This window comes from Thermobia domestica, chromosome 7, assembly GCF_964235325.1.
Source record: "Thermobia domestica chromosome 7, izTheDome1.hap1.1, whole genome shotgun sequence".
Classification (NCBI taxonomy): Eukaryota; Metazoa; Arthropoda; class Insecta; order Zygentoma; family Lepismatidae; genus Thermobia; species Thermobia domestica.
This window is the reverse complement of record NC_137460.1, coordinates 94,659,930-94,680,960: the sequence shown is the minus strand read 5'-3', so window position 1 is coordinate 94,680,960 and position 21,031 is coordinate 94,659,930. Positions and strand designations below refer to the sequence as shown.

The following is a 21,031-nucleotide window of genomic DNA, read 5'->3' as shown; positions in this document are numbered from 1 at the left end:
CTTTTCGGTGGCCACGGATTCTTCGAATGTTGGTAATCTGAAAATGTACCCTTTAGTAGTGCAATACTTTTCGAAGAAAGAGGGGATAAAAATCGGTCTCTTGGACTTTTATGAAGACCCCGATGAAACCAGCGAAAGTATCAGCAAACACATTGAAAAATCGGTTTGTGAAAATAACTTGGATTTTGCTAACATTTCTTCATTTGCCGCAGACAATGCTTCAGTAAATTTCGGGAAGAATGTTTCTGTGTGCGAGAAACTAAAAGCTCGCGTTCCTAATTTGATCAAAGCTAACTGTAAGTGCCACATATTGCATAATAGTGTGAAACATGCATTGAAAGCGTTTTCCTTCGAAGTGGAACATCTTGTGCTGAAAGGTTTTAGTGAATTCTCCGCTTATGCGAAGAGAACCAAAGAACTAAAATCATTTTTTGACTTTGTAAACCAAGAATATAAGGAAGTACTACGGCATGTTCCTACGAGGTGGTTGTCCCTTCTGCCTGCTCTCGAACGTCTTCTTCTGAATTGGCCAGCATTACGATCATATTTTACATCACAAGGAGAAGATGAATGTTCTAAGATCATATGGGAAGCATTTAAGGACGAAGAAGAATCATATGCTCAAATGGTGTGAAATGAAATGAAATTTTTGAGTTTTACGTCCCACATTATGCCGGCTGGGCTAAAGGAGACGGTGATGTTGAATAATGAATGAAATGGTGGAATGAAGAAAGTGGGAGGAAACGGGAGAACCCCGAGAAAACCCACGCACACGGTGTTTGTCCACCATAAAGTTCATTGGTGGGAGCAGGGTTTGAATCCAGGACCCCATGCACCAGAGGTGAACCCTCTACCACAGCCACCGCGGCCCCCTCAAATGGTGTGTTTGTTCCTCCAAAATATAATGCAAATATTCAATAATAGCATTAGACTCTTGGAAAGCGAGGACATATCAAGTGCAGAATTATATGAGATCATGACACTACTGAGGAAGAAACTCATTGAAAGAAAGGAAGATCAGTACTTTGGGAATTCAGTTATGGATAGGATGAAGACTGTGGAAGAGTACAAGAAAGCAAAGTTTGTAAATGAAGCTAACATTTTCTTGGAGAAATGCATCTCATACTTGGAGAAATGGTACGATTTTGATAAATCCAGTTTCAAGCTCATGGGAATTCTATCTTTGAAACAGCCAATTAAGTGGGATGACTTGGTAAGTCTCTGTGAAAATTTGAAGTTTGAGATCGATATGGACATACTATACGACGACTTTTGTTTAGTGAGGAAGGAGAAGACATCGTTGTGTGAATCTAGTGATAGAGTAGACTTACGTTGGGTGGAATTTTTCAAGAAAGTTACACCTCAAGGATGTGGGAGTGAGTTACTTAAATTAGTGTTATTCATCCTCAGTCCCTGTTTCGAATGTAACTTGCGAGAGACAGTTCAGTGTAACGAACCAATCATTTTGCAAAGAAAGGCGTAACATGGGCGAGGGATTATTGAAAGCTGAACTTCAAATATGTCAAAATTATACTATGAAGTGCAGTGATTCCTATAAATATGCACTTAAGAATCAGAAGCTTTTGAATGCTGCTAGGAGTGACGTAAAATATAAGTTCAAGAAGAATAATTAGACAGAGAATGCTCTATCCAGAAAAATATTCTTTCATCCTCCAACGACACATGCTTTCTGTTGAGTTATTCTAGTTCCCTACTCTGTGAAATTCACGTTTTTTATACTTTGTGTTTGGTATAAATAAATATAATTAATGTCAATTCAAAGAGTTTAGTTCCAAATATGGTTTCAAGAGATGGAGCTGCATTTGACCACTCATTAGAGATACAGGCTACTGTTTTTCAGCGCTTGATTCACGAGGTTTACTAAAATTTCATTTGTTTGCTCCAGAAGTCTCTAAATACAGCAATGGTGTATCTTCCAAACGCGTTGTAGATGTTATAACCTCTAAGCGTGTATAGATTTAATTTAGTATATTATTACTAAATAGAGTTTCAATACTTTTTTTTTTTTTTTTTGTTTCATAGAAATCTCCCGGAATTCTATTCTTGTGAGTTGGCAAGCCTAGCATAACTCCGGTTAGAATGAAGCGATTTAAATAATTTTGGCACCAATGAAAGAAAGTGAAATGTTCTACTACATTTGAAGCCAATGAATCCCAAACATGACCAGTCACGTGATCACGATCCAAAATGGCACCATAAAGTTAATAATATCACAATTTGATGTTACATCTAAGGTTTGACACCACACTTTGGTAGAATGTGGTATATATGAACACCATAGGTAGTATGTCACGTCAAATTGTGGTACCACTAATTTTATGGACACCATTTTGTTTTGATCACGTGACTTCGATCACGTTCGGGAGTAGTTGGGTTAAAATATGCATAACTCCGGTTAGAACAGAGCGATTTGAATAATGTTCACACCAAATGAGAGGTAATGGAATGCTCTACAGAAGCAGTAGTACGTAATCACTGCTATGTTGGATCTTAATGGATGCATGCGAGTCGATATTTTTATCAATATGATGAACTCTGAAAGCTCGAGAACGTGACCAAAGAGGAGTTTTTACAGGATTAGAAGGCAGGATTACATTACAAACCACACTAATCGCAAAACAGTGGTTGAAATATATTCTAAAAATAAGGTGAATCTCTGTGAATTTCTGACTAGCACTTAGTGGAAAATGGCACAAGAGAAGCTTCAGTCAGGATAGCAGATAGTTAATGATGGAGGATTCAGGAATGGAACAAGAACAGTCAGGGCCGACCTTAAGCCGATTGGACCGATTGCTCCCAATCGGACCCCGCGTCAGTGCCGTCTACTCTACTGTCTAGTCTAATCTACTCTCCAGTGCCGTTTTAACAGCATATTAGGCCCCAGAGCAAACAAATGTCTTATGGTTCCTATGACCAAATTTTGCTAGTAATACAGGTAATTAACCCCTTCAGTGTGGGTGGCGAGTTAACTCGTGTCTTCAAAACGCACCTGCTCTGCGGATGGCGTATATATACGCCTTCATTTTGCTTTGGCTATTTTGTATTGCGCATGGCGAATATACTTGCCCATAGTATGAGTAATGTTATTTCCGACAATATTTAGCGAGTTTGCGCTCACCTAGGAACCCCAAGAGACCACACAGAAAAATTGGGCTTGATCTGTTGAGGCATTCCCAAATTTTGTGTAACCTAACCATATGATGATGATGATGATCATGATGATGATAACCATAAATGCGACAATGACAAGTTATAGTAGCTAATTAGAAGCAACAAAGATCATAATTAAAGAAGGGAATGGTGGATCACAATATGTAGTGCATTTGCATATACATTAGGGGCAGTGGGGCTTCAAAGTTGTGAGATGGCCAAAAATATTTCCTGGAGCCTCCTCTAATCAGAGTAATATTTTATGTTCAAAATCAAAATCTGGCTAAACAAAACATTCAATTATCAAAAGTAACAAAACAATAACAAAAAATGTAGTAAAGATAGAGTAATACAAAAAGTACGTACATACAACAAACTAAAGTTGTCTTTTTTTAAAAGAAAAAAAAACATTACTTACGTTTTAGTTGAAAAGGCGAGATGCAAGTGAACATTCTTCGACATTTCTTGCTTTCCCGGTAGGATTGTCTGTAGCAGTGTAACGCTTCAATTTTATCCACATTGTTGCATATTTTTCGGCATTAAAGAAACGCAAAGGTGGACCATTTATAGATACAAAAAAGAGCTTGCTAAGTGATACAATCTGCATACGATTCCTCAGATTATCCAATGTTTGATTCATAGCACTAAACTCACGTTCACATTCTGCCGTTGATATCGGTATTATTCCCACAGCTTTCTTAATGTTCAAAAATAATACACACGTATAGGTTTATGATTTCACATACACACACACACACATACATATATATATATATATATATATATATATATATATATATATATATATATATATATATATATATATATATATATATATATATATATATATATATATATATATATATATACTGGCGCAAATCCCGAGGGGACGAGGGGGACTTGTCCCCCCAATCTTGTACCTGAGGGGGACTGTCCCCCCAATAATCTGACTTAAAAAGTGCTTTTGTGGATAAGTGTGATGATTTGTGTCCGACTGTCACAAAGGAATGTGAGGTGAAATTGATTTCTCTTGGCTTTTCCATTTTTAAAAAAGAATCGTAATCTGTAGTATTTCAAACTGAACTTCGTGCTGCAGTGCGTTTAGTAGTCTCACCAATATGTATTAATTCCACTTTCGTTACTTGGGCACAAATTGCAATAAATGTCAGAGGATGATATGCCCCTTTCCTCATGCTGAAAAGTTGTTTCATCTGTAGGTACAGGCACAAATTCCGGGGAAATGGGAAACATGTCCCCGCCCCAACATTGGAACTGGAGTCTCTCCCAATAATCCGATTTGAAAAGTGCTTTTTGCAGATAAGTGTGATGATTTGTGTCCGACTGCAACAAAGGAAAGTGAAATGAAATTGGTTTCTCTTGGTTTTTCCATTTTTAATGAAAATGAAGGTGTGCGACTGTGTGTGACGTAACTTGATGTGAAATCTTATCTCCTCCTCTCCCCTAGAACACGAAGAGTAGGGTCTATATAGACTACCCAATGTCAGTAGAACCCATCTTTTCAGTAAATGCGCATTTCACCTATTTGTAGTTTCAGCCTAGGAGGCATCTACTCATGCTTCGTAAGCCAACTCTATGGCCTATGGAACCTCGAGGTTCAATGCCGCGTTCACAAAAGCTCTCCATTGAATTCTATCCTTAGCCAACTGGATCCAGTTTCTGCTTTGCATTCCTATTTTTGCGAGATCCATCTTAATATTGTCTTCCCATTTGCGCCTACGTCTTCCTAATGGTCGTTTTCCGATTGGTCTTATCGCTAACACTTTGAAAGCGTTCATACTTTCATCCATCCTGGCTATATGTCCTGCCCACCTAACCCTCCTCGACTTGATGACCCTAACAATGTTTGGTAAGCCGTATAATTTATGTGGTTTCTCGTTATTAACTTTTCGCCATTCCCCATTCCCGTTCCTCTTGGATCCGAATATTCGTCTGAGGATTTTGTTCTCAAATACTTTCAGTCTATGTTCTTCCCTCAGAGTAAGCTACCATGTTTCGAAACCATACAGAACAACAGGCATGATTATCGTTTTATACATTTTAAGCTTCAAATTCCTCGACAGAATTCGCGACGACAAGAGATTTTGAATTAAATAATAATATGAATTCCCTGTTTTTAGTCGATATTTAATTTCTTCGTGAATATGATTTTCGTCTGTTAATATTGATCCTAGATTTTTGAAAGTATCCACTTTATCAAAAGCATTATTTAATATTTTAACGCATTCATAATTTGCCATGTTACGGTCTCGACGAACTTCCATGTATTTAGTTTTCTCTGTATTTGTTTCTATTGTTCTCATATCATCCCCTATTAAATTTACATCATCAGCGTACGCATAACCTGGTGAACACCGTTCAACTCTACGCCCTGGTTGCTATCTTTGATTTTCCTTATAGCATATTCCAGGGCAAAGTTGAATAATAATGGCGACAACGCATCTCCTTGTTTCAGGTCATTCTCGACGTGAAAGCTCGTGGACATAAATTTTCCTACCCGGACTTTACTTTGGGATTCATTTAAACATGCCTTAATTAATCTAATTAGCTTTTTCGGTATTAAAAAAAATATGTAAGAACGTTGTACAATATTTCTCTCCTAACCGAGTCGTAAGCCTTTCTAAAATCAATAAATAGTTGATGTACCGGGCTACTGTATTCCCACTTCTTTTCAAGTATTTGGCGAATGGTAAATATTTGGTCCATAGTTGATCGATTTCGTCTAAATCTGCACTGATAATCTCCAATAATTTCAACTGCGTATGGGGTTAATCTTGCTAATAGAATGTTTGAAAGGATTTTATAGCATGTTAACAGAAGAGAGATGCCTCGATAATTATTACAGTCAGTTTTATCGCCTTTCTTGTGGATTGGAACAATGATTGATTCTTTCCACTCTTGAGGCAATTCTTCCTTGTTGTAGATAAGGAAGATGAGTTTGTGTATCCTTTTCCACAATTTTTCGCCTCCAGCTAAAATTAACTCAGCCGGAATTTCGTTTGCACCCGGAGATTGTGTTTCTTTAATTTCTTTATAGCTATTTCTACTTCTATTCGGTTGGGTTCTGGAATATACAATTCTGCGGTGTGTATCTCCCTTTCTCCACACACATTAGTTTTTGGCTGCGTGTTAAGCAAATCATCAAAGAAATCTTTCCATCTATTTAAAATGCTATATGTATCAGTGAGAACTGTTCCATCAGCTTTCTTTAATATAAGCACGAGGTTGATAGCCTTTCTTAAATTCGTTGATCCCTTTATACATGTCCCGAATGTTTTTATTTTTACTGTTATCTTCAAGTTCCTTAATTTTAGCTTTCAAAAAATCTCGTTTCTTTGTTCTAAAAGTTTTGGAAATTTCCCAAAACGTCTACGAAATTTTCTGTAGTTATTTCATTCGGATTTTGTAGCCAACGTAATTTTGCCTGTTTTCTCTTCTTTGCTAGTTCGAACCATGGTTTGTCCCTACGTATTTCCGCGTGTCCCAATTTTTCTTTTGAGAGAGGATGCTTCGTAAGCAAAGAAAAGAATTCAATTGCTGGAATATCAATTATAAATACGCATGTATTCAGATTTCAGAATGTGTTCACGGCAGTGATTTGTAATACTGATATGTACTACTACTTCATCTACATCGCCTAATATATAATATACTCTAAAACAGTTGATCAGATTCATCTACCGTAATATGAGTTTCATCTCCCTTCTCTAGAATAAGCCTCAAATCTGCTCACCTCCCAATGTTGAAGACAACCAATGGCGTATTTAGGATTTTGTTTCGAGGGGCTATGCCCAACACAAGGATGGAAGTGGGCAATTGCCCACCTGAGTTTGAGAATTAAATATATTTTTAATTTATGCATAAATTAAAGTTATAATGGCAAGAATTGCAGACCGATAAATCCTATATGATATGATACAAAAATTTAGGAGTGAATCTAACCCTTTATTCTATTCATGCAAGAAAAAGGAAGAATCCTCTTGGCCTACCTAATTTCCCGGGCTAATTATTTCCCCGTTTTGATTTTCTTTAATTCAAACATTTCCTTCTTTTAAAAATAACTAAACGATATAATTTTTCCTATGTTAACATATAATCCTGTCATGTTGATATCCGCGCACGTTGGTGTGGAACACCAGTTTCGCATATCAACTTATCTTAGTTTTGGTGTTACTGATGACGGCCGACTTGAATCACAACTGACAACGGTTGATAAAGTATGATAGGCGAAATGAAAGAAAGTAACGTCAAGAAAAAGGAACAGAAAAGTAGAAATGATGAAAGAAAGAACAAAATTACGCAGTTCTTACATGGAATGAAATTTGACAAATACAGTATTATTTCTGAACAAAGAGCATAAGAAAATGGAAAGTCAATGACATTTTTAGAAATGGTAAGAAGGATTATTGTTGTGAGTGGAATGCGAAAACTAACAAATTTATTTTGGGGGGAGCTTGAGCCCAGCCCGATAGCCCCTAAATACGCCACTGAAGACAATTCTGCTCTCCTGATCTTTCACAGCATTGTTTTTCAACTTTATAAATATTTTGAACATCGCTTATATATATATATATATATATATATATATATATATATATATATATATATATATATATATAAGAAACTACCAGAATATTGGTCGATATAAGTAAGTATTCGGTTTACACCGGTATACAATGCACTCCGCGCAAGAACGAACACACAGCTAATATCAACTCAACATGAGAGAACACTAGAGGGCTCATCCACATCTAACTTGCTGCGAACAACTCTAAAGTCCTGGCCCTGCCTGTTTCTTTTCTTTTTCTTTAAAGACAAATGGAACCTATATAACTCTTCGATTGTTTGAAAATCCAAATTAACCGAAGTGGGGTATTGTTGTCAATTTAACGCTGGCCACTATGTAGCTACGAGCGATAGAGGAAAGCATCTATGTTTTCCTACGCCCAACGAGCAGTAACACTTGATGTCCCAAATGGATCTGTCACGGCGAATGTATAGTAACTTGAATTTCCTCTATACTTCTAACTTTCCCCATTGCCTTTATTCCTTCTCAACAACCATTCTATTCTAGTGATAGTGTAGGTTTCCAGTGTTCTCCTGAGATCAAATTTTCCAGTTCTATTCCTTTATTAGCTATTTAAAAAAAGACTACTGTAGATGACAACACAGACTTGTATTCATTCTTACCTTTGGTCGGGGAGGCTGTAGAATCCAAAATTTCAAACATTATGTTGACCGCAAGAGCAATAAACATTTCTTCCTTCTGTAATGTGATGCACGGGGAAGAGAGAAAACTCTGGTCCACTTGTGCTTTTGCTAGTACCTCAATTATTTCTTTTCTTGTCGGCAGAAGAAGAAACGCATTATTGGTATATTGATGTCGGGTGCTCCGAGTTTCAATGGTAAGCTTAAATATCAAATCTTCCTCTCCATCTTAGCTGACAAAGAAGGGACCTTGCAAATAACTACAGACCTTGAAACAACACGCATCTTTGGTTTTGTGTTCTTGCAAGATTCGTTTAAAACTCCCCAAAACGGTATTTTTATGCGAGTAGCTAGCATAAACAAATATAGCCTCATGTGCGCGAAAGAAGAAAAGGGAAGTGAGACAGAAGAAGCGTCATCCAAACTTAGAAAACAGAATACTGTAAAAGTGTGATTTTAAATATTTACCATGATAAAGGAACTATGTACAGAGAGGGGAAACCACTATCCCTGGTTGGGATATTAGCTAAACCAGAAACCGGGATGATTTTTCCAGAGGGGGAGGGGGGAATCCCAGGCATCCCCCGCTACAAATCGAACACAGGGATAAATCATTGAGGTCTTTTTAATTTGGCTAATCAGAGTGCTCCTGTAATGGTGTATATTCGACGATAATCGTTTGGGATGAGATAAAATCCACTCTTTGGAAGGTGGAAGAATCCACCCGAATATCAGAAAGGTGTTTGGAAGTTGGGCGTGAAGGAAACACTCACTGAACAAACTATTTCAGCATGTAAATCATTCGTGTGTAAGTTGTACATAAAAAGTGAGAAGGCTAGCCTCAAAACTGATGCTGTACGATACCTGTTATTTTGCCAAAAAGGATAGAAAAACGAGCTACTGCCTTCAACAACAGACGGTCTGCTGCAACACCTGAAGCGTACGAATTATCAATCTTACATCTGGAAGAAGGCATTAATTTCAAGCCAAGATCTCCCATCACCTGAAGAACACGACTGGCGCAACTACGATGGTGTTCTAAACCAGAGTGGATGACAAAAGAGTCAGCACCAAATGGACTAACTGAACTTACAGTGTGGCACTGTTTCAAATCACGTTGTGTAAGGAGAGACTGTCCATGCATGGGGCAAAATCTTTCGTATACAAAAGCAAGTTATTGTATGACAAATGAAGAATGCCAAAACATACACACATATGTGGACATTTAAATGACTCAGGTAGTAATGAGGATAACATTGAAGAAGTTATCAGTAGTACAGTAAAAATGTAGGTCTAGTACAAGTGGTGAAATTTAACATGTAAAGGTGAATAAAATCATAAAATCTTCTATGTAGAAGAATTCATTACCTTTCATTTGGTGTCACATTACTTAAATCGCTCTGTTCTAGCCGGAGTTATGCACATTTTAACACAACGACTCCCGAACGTGACCGAAGTCACATGATCGCAACAAAAATGGCGTCCATAAAATTGGTGATACCACAATTTGACGTGACATACTACTTAGGGTGTTCATATATACCACATTTTACCAAACTGTGGTGTCAAACCGTAGATGTAACGTCAAATTATGGTATCATTAACCTTATGGGCGCCATTTTGAGTCGTAATTACGTGACTTCGGTCACGTTCGAGACTTGTTGGTTTAAAATGTAGTAGAGCATTTAATTATCTTTCATTTGGTGCCAAAATTATTTAAATTGCCCCATTTTAACCGGAGTTACACACATTTTAACCCAACAGCTCCCGAACGTGACCGAAGTCCCGTGATAAAAACACAAAATGGCATCCATAAAATTAGTGATACCACAGTTTAACGTGACATACTACCTATGGTGTTCATATATACCACATTTTACCAAAATGTGCTGTCAAACCTTAGATGTGACATCAAATTTTGGTATCATTAACTTTATGGGTTCCATTTTGGATCGTGATCGCGTGACTTCGGTCACGTTCGGGACTTGTTGGGTTTAAATGTACTAGAGCATTTAATTGTCTTTCATTTGGTGCTAAAATTATTTAAATCCCTCCATTCTAACCGGAATTATGCTCATTTTAAGCCAACGACTTCCGAAGTTCCCGTGATAAAAACACAAAATGGCGTTCAAAAATTAGTGATACCACAATTTGACGTGACATACTACGTAGGGTGTTTATATATAACCTATTCTGCCAAAGTGGTATCAAACCTTAGATGTAGTGTGGGCTGAGCCAATTTCGTTCTTAGAGGCCTTTCAGATATTAGCTCCTTGATTAATATGGTGGGAAGGCACTTACAATGTTTCCAACAGATGAAACAGCTGGACATACAAGTGATGGCATCTCTGATTAACGCTTGGAACTCCATCAAATAGACAAGACACATTCCATGTTTACAGCAAGAATCCCATTGGACAATACATTCCTTTCTGACTAAAAAGTGCAATAATTGCAAGGTGGCACTTACATTGTTTTTTTTTTTTTTTTTTTTTTACAACGAGTCTTCAATTATTTCTTTTTAGAAATGAACTAATATGTATTTTCATATATTAATACCAATATAAAATTAACAGAATTTTAATTAGCCTATTGGTACACACAGTCATTTGTGAGACAGCCGGGCTCACCAAGCCAATTATAAACAGCCAGCTGCGACTCCTTGGAGACAGTCAAAGTAATTGATGTTTTATATATAGTCGTCAAAAGCCTGAACACACTATTACTGATTTTTGAGAATTTTCCAGACAAAATACACTGTAACCATAGAAACTCCTGTTTGTTGGACATGTTTTACAAAATAAACATCATTGTTCACATAATGAAACGCAAATACGCTGTTCTGTTTCCATTGAGACAAAGTTATTGAGGAAGTTTGCGCTCATCAAAGTGCCGATCCTTAGCCTTTATAAGAGCTTCACAAATCACAAGCATTTGTTTAATACATTTATCCAACTTTGCGGCCTCAATAGCTTTGAACAACGTTTTTGTTAATTATTCTGTTGATTTTATTTAAATCACTAACTTGATTGTCTCTAAAATATCCCTACACTATCACACGATCGTTTCCGTGTTTTACTGTAGGTATTACACAGTTGGGTTGAGAGCACCTTTCGGAAGGCCGACGCACAAACACCTGGCGTTGGGTACCAAATAGCCGAAATGTAGATTCATTTGTGCAGAGTACACTCTTTCATTGGTCATTGGTCCAATCTTTATGTTTTTGTTCAAGAGTACCTGTTTGTAATGTTTTATGCTCGAAGGAGTGATTTCGTTACTGCAATCGCACCCCTAAGCCTATAAATCTGCAGATTTCGGACCACCGCACAGTGGAAGATTTCATCGATCTAAGGGAACTTTATTCAGTTTTGCAACCAAGCAATATAACAAAGAATGCCTGCGATGTAGGTAGCTAAATATGCCGTTGGTATGAAATTGACATGAATTCGGGCAATGATCGCGTGCAACGGTTGCAAATATGGCCTGAAAGGAGGCAACCACGTGCACGCGCGTAGAGCCTGCGACAGGTACCCTTTGTACTAGCAGTTCACTTGACTTGTGTCCTGCTGTGCTTACACAGAATGGTCAGTGCAGTGCTGTAATAGTATTGTGGGTCTCCGAAGGAAAGATCGAGCACTTGAACTTTGCATTGCATTTTAGTATTCCTAGGAGATAGCGCGAAAAAAGTGTGTGGGTGAACATGTGGAAAAAATGTTATTTCTGAATTACAAACAAGGTTTCAAGTAGGTGTTCTGTGGTGTTCAGCCTGCTTATTAAGTTCACCTGAAAGCTTATTGAGGTTAGAAGTGAAAACAATCGAGAAACGTTGCGCAAGTTTGCGCAAAAACGTAAGGACGTGGTGTAAAAATGGCTCCCGTGTTTACATGGCAGGTTATATTAGATGTGTAGGAACAACATGTGTCAACAAAGCAGTTGAAGTTTTAAAAAATTACATAATGGAACCGGGGTAGTAGAACTGACCATTAGTTCGCGAACAAGAATAGGAAAATGTATTAATGATGTACGTACTGGTTAAACAGGACAAAGCCAATCGGCACCAGGAGAGGTTGATAGAAGACAATGCAACATGGTTGGAAAATGAAGTGGACTTCAACTTAGTGCCTGTTCTGCCAACGGATACTTCTGTTGAAAATAAATGCGGTAGACCGAAAATGTATCTCAAAAGTGCAATGTAGGAAAGTTAAAGAACTTAAAGAATCAACCAGCAACGAGGAATTGACGATGGCGACTGAATTAAAACTACGGAGGGAAACGCGACTCGACAGCGATCGTCAAGGAGTTTTGTTGTTTTTTCCCCACACGAGATACAAAAAATCAAGAAATCTGGAAGCGCTGCACTTCCCGTTCTGGCGAAATTATCAGAAGATGAAGCTTCGGCGTTACTAGTTGATGCGAATCTTTGGAAAAGTCAGTAAAATGACATGCGTGATGAGGCAAAATAAGCAGGCTGTAAAATGTATCCATCCTATAATAAGGTTAGAGATGCTAAGCAACGTTGTTATCCAGATGAAATAAAAATCACAGACATCGGTTGACATACCGGTGCAATCCCTTCTTCATGATACCATAAGAAGACTCAGTAAAACGCAAGAAGATGTGTTTCGGACTTTGTCTGATATTCGCAACATTAATATTGGTGTTAAGTGGGATTGTGGTGGTGCGCAACAAAGTATGTATCGTCAATTAAGGGGGACTGTGGTGGTGCGCAACAAAGTATGAATCACCAACCTGTTTAGATGAGTATTCAACTGACGAGAGTCTTATATAATGTCTATAGTCCCTATTCAACTGTACAGTGTCACTAACAATCGTAACGGTGTTATTTGGTAAAATCCCGCTCCATCCTCTACCAGATTGTAATCCCATAAGTTTTTTGTTTGCAAAAGAAACGGTTGGGGTTGTACAAAACCAAGTCCAGAAAGTAGAAGACCAAATCGAGAAGCTCACCTTAATCATAAAAACTATAGTGACAAGGAATTTATCGTTCGGCCTAAGATGATTTTTGTATGATTGATGGAAAAGTGTGTAATTTTGTATCCTCATGTGCGTCTACGCAGACGTGTCATTTATGTGGAGCAAAACCGAGAGAGATGAATAATCTTGGTATTCTTTCTCATAAAACTGTAAATCTGAACTTTTTGACTTTTGGACTCTGTCCGGTTTATTCTTGGATGCGTTTTATGTAATGTATTCTTCACATTGCCTACCGCCTAGATATTAAAGCATGGCATGTACGAGGCAAAGAAAATTGGATGATAATGGAATAAAAAAATAAACAGCTCAAACAAAATTTTCGTAGTGAGCTTGGACTATTTGTAGATATGCCGAAACAACAAACAGGAAACACCAATGAGAGCAATACAGCCCGCATGTTTTTTCGGAATGCTGAAAAATGGTCCGAAATAACGCTGTTAAAATGCCCACTTAATTAAGCAATGTCACGTTATTTTAGAATACTTAAATTGTGTTTTTCCGTTTGATACAAACAAATTTAGTGAGTGCGCTCGTTGCACTTTGGGACTGTATTTGCAAAGTATTATTGGTATTATATGCCCGTAAGCGTTCTAGAAGTCCTATTTCTACCAATAGGCCAGCTTTCCACAGAAGCACAGGAGGCTCGAAATAAAGACAATAAGAAATTAGGGAACTCTTCACAAGAAAATTATCCACAGTGAATACCAACACGGATTTAATTCATAGATTCTTGATCACCTCTGATCCATATATTGCTAGTAAATGTGCTCCTGCCAAAACCAAACGTTCAGACATAATATCCGAGGTACTACGATTGCTAACAGCGCCTTATGTCAATGATTTCTCTGATCATTCCGAACAGAGCAGCGAATAAGACTAATGAACTTGTTTTTCCCGTCAGTTTTGCGTGCTCACTGACTCTTGTTTATTGTCCTATCTAATATAATGTACTCATTATTTATCACTAAACTTTTATTTAGACATAAACTGATCACATCAATCCTACTGTTGTCCTTTCACCAATTGTGTGTAATCGTGTTCACTTTTCTTACACATGTGTTACTTCTTTGGTAAATGAAACACAAACAACATTCTTTACCAAAGAAATCGCATATTTCAATCGAATAGAACGTTAAAACCTGCCACAGGCAAATGTGCATCACACACTGAATAAAGTTCCCCTAGATCGATGAAATGTCCCACTGTGCACCGTCCACCTGACATTGTTTGGGAGCGGCTCTTCCGTAGTTCTGTTGATGAAAATGGCATGCCTTATTTCGTTAAGCACATCCTCTGCTACTGAGCTGTTTAGGTCATTTTGAGTTCTATTCGAAGTTCTAGTAAATGTAGTTGGGTTCAACAAATAGTTTGCAACTTTCTAATCATATCTTACAATTAATTTCAGCAGTTCAATGTAGTTGCTCTTGCTCACTGACTTGCTATCCTTTCTATGTCTTCTATGTTCCAATTACGGCTTTGCTAAAGAAAACCTCTGGCGCTAACCAGACATTCTCTTTTTCTGTTTCTTTTAACATTTTAATTAGTTTTAACTAATCGAATGTCTTTAACCAGTACTTGGATGGAGATACCCACTATTTACGATACCCACTATTTACACAAAAGGTGATAACTGAATTCTGAGATACCTCAAACGCCTTTTCAATAATAAAATAACTAAGTAACTCTATGGCCTATGGAACCCGAAGGTTCAATGTCGCATTCCATTAACTTCTGTCCGTAGCTAATTGGATCCAATTCCTACTTTATATTCCTATTTCTGCGGAATCTATCTTAATATTTTCCACCCATCTGCGCCTAGGTTTTCTTAATGGTCGCTTTCCGATCGGACTTCCAGTTAAGAGTTTGAAAGCGTTTCTACTTTCTTCCATTCTGGCTACATGACCTGCCTACCTAAGCCTCTTAGACTTGATGACCTTAATCCTTTTAAATTTTGGGTTTTTTTAAGGTAATTTTTAGGCTTTCAGTCAAGCAGCTACAGTACCAACACTATTGACGCTAGGATCATGGTTTGCACCTCGTTTTTTTTTTTTTTTTTTTGTAATGAAGTAGTTTCCAACTGCATCCGTCAAATTTCCCTATTAGGTGCCAAATGCGAGAAATTCCCACCCAAAATGGGATATCGCGAATTTCTCCGCTCAGGCATATGACACGTATATGCGAATGGTACCAAAAAAAACTTTGCTTCATTTTAAAAATAATGAGGAACGAAGAATGTACGGGGAAAAATAGTCTTGGCGCTATAGCCGATTTAGTAATTTTCCCTCGATAATACATTTTCAGTCAATTTCTATCCAATCCGCTTCAGCATAAAGACTAATCATTGTAGGAACATGAATTGTACCTCGTCTTGTTTGGCATGAATCGGCCTTTCAAACGGTATAACTTGCATATCCGTATCGTGTACCTGAGGGGAGAAAATTCCTCCCAAAGGGAAATTTTTGTAAGAAAAATCCTTTTTTCCAATTTTGGGCCCCTCTGTGCGCCCCGGGTGGTAACACTCAGCGCCCAAAATATTTCGAAATATACTACATAGTGTATGTAATAACTGTACTAAATACCAATCTCGTATCTTGAAAACTAAGGGCGAGAAAAAATATTGACCCATGTCTCAACAATACGCATGTTCCCCTATGGTTAAAAAAACGCCGAATTCTAGATAAAAATTTCCTGATACAACCCTAATTGTTGTAGGGAGATGAATCATACCTTGTGAGTCTTACCATCCGGGGCGCACAGAGCGGCCCAAAATTGAAAAAAAAGATTTTTTTTTTACAAAAAAATTCCCTTTTGGAAGAATTTTCTCCCTCAGGTGCACGATACGGATATATAAGTTATACCGTTCGAAAGGCCGATTCATGCCGAAGAGAACGAGGTACGATTTATGATTTTAGGATAAATAGTGATAATACTGTAGATACTTTACTAAACTAATTCAAACATTGGAAAATTTCCTGGCACATTCCTATTTACTCAAGGATCATGATTTGTATCTCACTTTGTTCCAAATAAGAGTAGGTTTCCAACGGTACCACCTCTAATATGTCTATATGTCCCTGAGGGGAGAAATTTAGAAAAAAGGGAAATTTTCTCCTGAAAAAATCCCTTTTTCGATTTGGGTGGGATTTTCCCGCTTCTGATACATAATAGGGAAATGTGAATACTACATTTGGAGACTTCGCTTTATAACGAAGCCAACGAGGTGCAAACTATGTTTGTAAGATTAATAGGGATACGTCACGAATTTTTTTTAAAAAAACTCTAAAATTTACCCTTTTTAAAAAGCCGCTTTCGTTGTTTGTGACGTCACTGCCCCCAGGCATTGCACACGTGACTGCAAAATGCCCACAAAGGATGTTCTTTGATGCTTCCATACTTGAATAAATTCAAAAAGCCCGGTGTGAAAAGCTTTACTAGAGATTTATAGAGCAAATTCCGAAGGTCGACGCCATGGCCTGTATACAGGCCAAAAAATTTAAAAGGGTTAATAAGAAAAACATTACTAATATGGTTGTTTATCACTTGATGAACATCCAGTTAATCGTTTCGTAGAATTATGGTGACTACTTAGAACATGCCTAGTATAAGATATTATTTTCGTCCTAAATTCTGTACGGTGAGAGATAGGTAAGCCTATTATTTAAAATAACTGTGTAGTATGGGAGTATCATAAACTGCAGTGAACCGAAATCATTCAATTTCACTTGATCTCTCATACACTAGCTGCTTCATTTCTGTGCAAAAATTTCCGAATTCTTAAACCTAGAACAGATACCACTCAGCCGTTTCTTTGTCATCTTATTTGCAGACTTAGAATGAGTAAATATGCAAGATATGAAAGTGACTTCTTAAAATACCTGAACATTCTCTCTCTCTCTCTCTCTCTCTCTCTCTCTATCTCTATATCTCTCTCTCTCTCTATCTCTATCTCTCTCTCTCTCTCTCCCTGTTAATGTACTGACTGATACATAAATGATTTTGAAATTTTGAATAATGCACTTCGTTTTACAAATGTATTTTTCATGTATAAATTACTAACACATTAATTGCTTTGTTTGCTTCGGTATCACGATTCTGTGTCATGTAATTAAACAAGAGAAGAATTCACTTCAATGAGGAGTCGAACAAATGTACTACACAAACCAAAAGTGATCATGATGAGTCATCACTGTTGACGACTCGACTACTTGGAAATTTGGGAGCGTAATTATAATTCTGTCTAATGTAAGGTGGGTAAATAAATTAATAATTGTAATAATTCAAGAGTAAATAACAAAAAGTTGAACGTTCACTTCCCAATCAAGCCCGTGTATTTATACTTGATATAGAATGTCATAGAGTCAGTGGAAATTAGTTAAGAGATTGGCATTATAAATAGAATACTACAGAGATGAGAATAAGAGATAACATGGTACGTTTTTCTTCGACCTATCTTTATTAGACATACATTCTTCTTCCTTATTATCATAAATTAGATTTGTTTCTTCGTCGTAAAATATAATCGTAACTTCGTATTAAAACAAAAAGAATAGAAGAAATACCACTCATTTGTATGTATAACATCTTATAGCTATGCTCTTAGGCAAAAAGAGATAGTCAAAATATCATCTGCAGAACAAACACACTCAACTTTTCTACTTCCTATCGGAACATCTTTCTTAGTCAGCTTCTTCATCCTCACTGTTTCTCCTAAACTGAAATTGAAATAATGGGTCATAAATAGAGTATATGATCTCAAAGTTTATTTTTCCAAGAAAATTTAATCAAACGTGATCCAAGAAGTCGTTTTCATTTTCAAGAAGTCGTTAACGGACTTCACTAGGGTTTTACCAAAATGTGTATGGACTGGAATGTGTGTAATACTACTACTACAACAACAAGTACTACTACTACTACTACTACTACTACTAGTAGTAGTAGTAGTAATAATAATAATAATAATAATAATAATAATAATAATAATAATATAACGTGATGAACTCGAATATTAATTTTCCATCAAAAATGTTTGGTCTGTTATATGTAGATCATTAATGATAGAACCACATAGAGTTACAATTCAAATTTCATTAAACACTCTTCAATAAATCCTGGAAGTAATATCGCTGAGCTGTTATTATCAGTAATAGTAGGATTTTTGGTGGGGGAAAAGTACTGAAATTGATGAGTGGAAAAGCGAAAGAAAAAACACCGTTTTGGGTAGAATAAAAAACTAAATTAATAATTATAATATATCGCAAACACATTATATATATATATATATATATATATATATATATATATATATATATATATATATATATATATATATATATATATATATATATATATGTACCAAAATCTATATGTGTAGTATTTGCTCCCTTGAAAAATACGTGTTTAACGAACATGGAAAAATGAAAATGAATATCACATTTTGGCCTTTGATTTATTTACGTTTCAAGGCGTGGAAGAGTGAAATAAATTGAATTTGAAAGCATTCGTCATCTCAATGCTAGAAAATATCAGACTTTCTCGCTTTACCAGGACTAATTATACTGCGAGAAGTATCCTTTAACGCCTACAGATACCAAAGGAGCATACTTTGTTTTTCAACAACAAATTGCAGGTCCGTCATATTAGTTGAATTTCCAACTTATAAGAGGCTGGGAGTCCTTCGTCAAACTACTTTCAAAAATGAGTGTTGCGGATCCCTCCAAACTATTCTTTGCAGCTTGAAGTATGTTCCAATATCCAAATACGCTGTGCTTCGAGCTTTGTTGTGCAGTCAACAAGCATTTTGTAACCATAAACTTCATGCAATTCCTTAATAATCCCTTCTTCAGGATTAAGTTCCTGAAGATCCAGTTTTCTAAGGAAGTCCTTTATTTCATCAAAAGTTTCAGAGTAGAAATACTACGGCACATACCTGACTGCCTTACCTTGTGATAACTGAATCAGGAGGAAGTGGTAGTCAGGTTGTCTCCTTATATACTTAAATACGGAAAAGGCACTGAAGTAGAAATTTTTTTATTCATTTCAGAAACGAAACGATTAGTTTTACAATATTTTGATTGCACAAATTCATATATACGGTGCAATGTGTGTCCTATACATGTAATATGATATATTTTATGTTGTGATATATTTTAAACAGGATTAGGTACATTGTTGTAGATAATGTTAGGACGCAATAAATCAACGTTAATACTGGCATGAACGAGAAAGAATTGAGATCTACATTGGTATAATATATACAGATAACGAATGAAAAATTAAAATTGGTGCTCATTTGGTAAGAATTTGTTGATTGGGTGAAGATTTTTTTTGGTGAATTTGGTGGACACAAATTTCAAGTTGGAAACTCCAAATTTATGTAGTGACTTGGAAACATTGTTTCAGCAGCCCTCATCAAGTTCTATGATTTGGTGAAGTGCCAAAAATCCGTGCCCTACTTATTAGCTTGAAGTTCCTCTTCGTTAAAGAGAAGCGAAGCATAAAGTTTAACCTGAACTTTTCTGATTCACTTTCATTTTGAAAATTTGTACTATATCATTATCTAAATATTGGCTTATCTCGAAGTTAATAACCATATTTTTTACGCAATACGACAAACTACTCACGAAACACCCGAAATAGAAAAGATAATAATAGAAAAGAAAAGAAAAAGAGAAGAAAAGTTATGGAAGTTGCCATAGAACCACATTGGTGTGACAGGAAGAAAGAATGAATTATTTCCAAATGTGAGAACATAACTTTTAAACATTTTACTTGAAAATCATAACGAATTGACAGAAAATTAGAATAAAATAGTAACATACCGCAATGTATCTCATGCTGAATGATTTCATATTGGGTGTGATTAATATAATGAGAATTAATTAACTTGATGAGGATTGGAACATCTTTGAAATAACTTCATGAATACACTTTATATCTTTTGATCATTGTTATAGGATTGAGACTAACAAGAACACTTACTCTCGTTGAATAATACACCAATGCCTTCTAAAATAGATCACTTTGAGCCATACAAAATGACTGGGTATTATCATGTGATCAATTCAGGGTCTATTTTAAAAAAAACATCAGAGTTACTTCAGGTAGAAAAGAACTTTTAGTATATGCTGTAAATAAAAAAATGTAAACAAAACAATACATATTTATATATAAAGGAAGCAAATTTGTTCAATAGTCATGCATTGTGTTGATAAAGTCTATGTGATATTGAAAGTTCAGATTAGCAGTGTCACATACACTTCTTAATCGTGACGAAAAACGCCTCCTCATTCAAAAATTGTTTCAGAAATATTCGAGTTCAGAGTAAAAGATATTCCAGTTTCTGATACTTCATCATCCAACTCGATATGAGCCATGATAATTATTTAGCTTGCATTTTCATTGGCAGTTTTGGATACTAATTGTAAGCATGTCCTAGCAGCTTGTTAAGTCCATTTCGTGTTAGTTCTAGTGCTCCGTATAGCTCATCCTAAAGTAAAATTGAAAAGTAATTGAGACCAGGAGTTCGTAATGGATTCCGATAATTTCTTTTAATCGAATCATAGATCTCTTATAATCTACAAACAACTGCGAATATTTGTTAAGCGACATAATTACCTACTATTTTTGCCCATTTGTGAAG

The 21,031-nt window shown here is 36.3% G+C and overlaps 1 protein-coding gene across 1 annotated transcript in view; it reads left to right on the top strand.

The window, feature by feature from the left end:
* LOC145690289 (protein turtle-like) overlaps positions 1 to 21,031 on the top strand; it is a 66,655-nt gene that overhangs the window by 8,359 nt on the left and 37,265 nt on the right. The gene's annotated exons all lie outside the window — the stretch shown is intronic.